This window comes from Mus caroli, chromosome X (assembly GCF_900094665.2).
Source record: "Mus caroli chromosome X, CAROLI_EIJ_v1.1, whole genome shotgun sequence".
NCBI lineage: Eukaryota > Metazoa > Chordata > Mammalia > Rodentia > Muridae > Mus > Mus caroli.
In genome coordinates this window covers 61,846,468-61,847,814 of record NC_034589.1, presented here as the reverse complement: position 1 = coordinate 61,847,814, position 1,347 = coordinate 61,846,468, and the positions used below count along the sequence as shown (strand labels likewise).

Below are 1,347 nucleotides of genomic sequence, written 5' to 3'. Positions count from 1 at the left end.
CTGTTTTGTAATTGCGGCAAGGTCAGAGGTTTAGTTAGTCTAAGAATGCTTAGCCACACCTCGAACTGTCTGACTCAAATGCTTTTATCCTTCTGAACATATGCCTAATTTCCACCTACAATTATTTTAAAGATATACAGTAAGTCAGCTGAAAAGCACTGATGAATGAGCTGCTCAATGGTTGTGGTTAGGACCAGGAAGGCCTTGCAGCACCTAAGGCATTGCTGGTACACCACCTCGAAATCAGAGTCATTGCCATAATAGGGATCTTCAATGATGAGCTGTTTCTGTGGATCATAGCTCCCAAGTAGCTCNATTTTAGCTTTGCAGTTTTTAACTTGATTACTTTTTCTATTGAGATCTCTCAGATTGCTTTCATCCATACATAGTATATAATCGAATGTGGCAAAGTCTTCTTTTGTAATCTGCCGTGCAATGTACTGCATGTGGATGCCATGTTTTCTCATGCAGTTCTGCCCTCGATAGTCAGGAGGGTTCCCCACTTCATAGGTGGATGTAGCCGCACTGTCTATCCTCCAATTATCGGAAACCTTTTCATCAGTTACCAGTTTTCTGAATACTGCTTCTGCAATGGGTGACCGGCAAATGTTACCTAGACACACGAACAGCACTGACTTGGACCCAACCTCTGCCATGTTTCGGTGCAGACCCTGGCGCCCAGAAACCGCGTAGGGACGAGGTGCATGTGCACTGCCTGATGTTGTCTTTCTTTGTTGGATCTCTGTGTGGTTTAGGTATCAGAGTAATTGTGGCTTCTGTTTCTATTTCGTGGAATAGTTTGAGAAGAGTTGGAATTAGGTCTTCCTTGAAGGACTGATAGAACTCTGCACTAAACCCATCCGGTCCTGGACTTTCTTGTTTGGGAGACTATTAATCACTGCTTCTATTTCTTTAGGGGAAATGGGACTGTTAGATCATCAATCTGATCCTGATTTAACTTTGGTACCTGGTATATGAAGTTGTCCATTTCAGCCAGGTTTTCTAGTTTTGTTGAGTACAGCAAACTTTTTGTAGTAGGATCTAATGATGTTTTGTATTTCCTCAATTCTCTTGTTATGTCTCCCTTTTCACTTTTGATTTTGTTAATTAGGATACTGTCCCTGTGCCCTCTATTTAGTCTGGCTAAGGGTTTATCTATCGTATTGATTTTCTCAATGAACCAGCTCCTGGTTTGGTTGATTCTTTGAATAGTTCTTTTTGTCTCCACTTGGTTGATTTCAGCTCTGAGTTTGATTATTTCCTGCTGTGTACTCCTCTAGAGCTTCTAGTGTGCTGTCAGGCTGCTAGTGTATGCTCTCTCTAATTTCTTTTTGGAGGCACTCAGGG

General features: G+C 41.9%; 1 pseudogene across 1 annotated transcript; it reads right to left on the bottom strand.

The window, feature by feature from the left end:
* Positions 1-104: 104 nt before the first annotated feature.
* On the bottom strand, positions 105-699 carry LOC110286229 (annotated as a pseudogene). Its single transcript, XR_002377135.2, has one exon. The product of XR_002377135.2 is annotated as a low molecular weight phosphotyrosine protein phosphatase pseudogene (transcript).
* Positions 700-1,347: the final 648 nt, after the last annotated feature.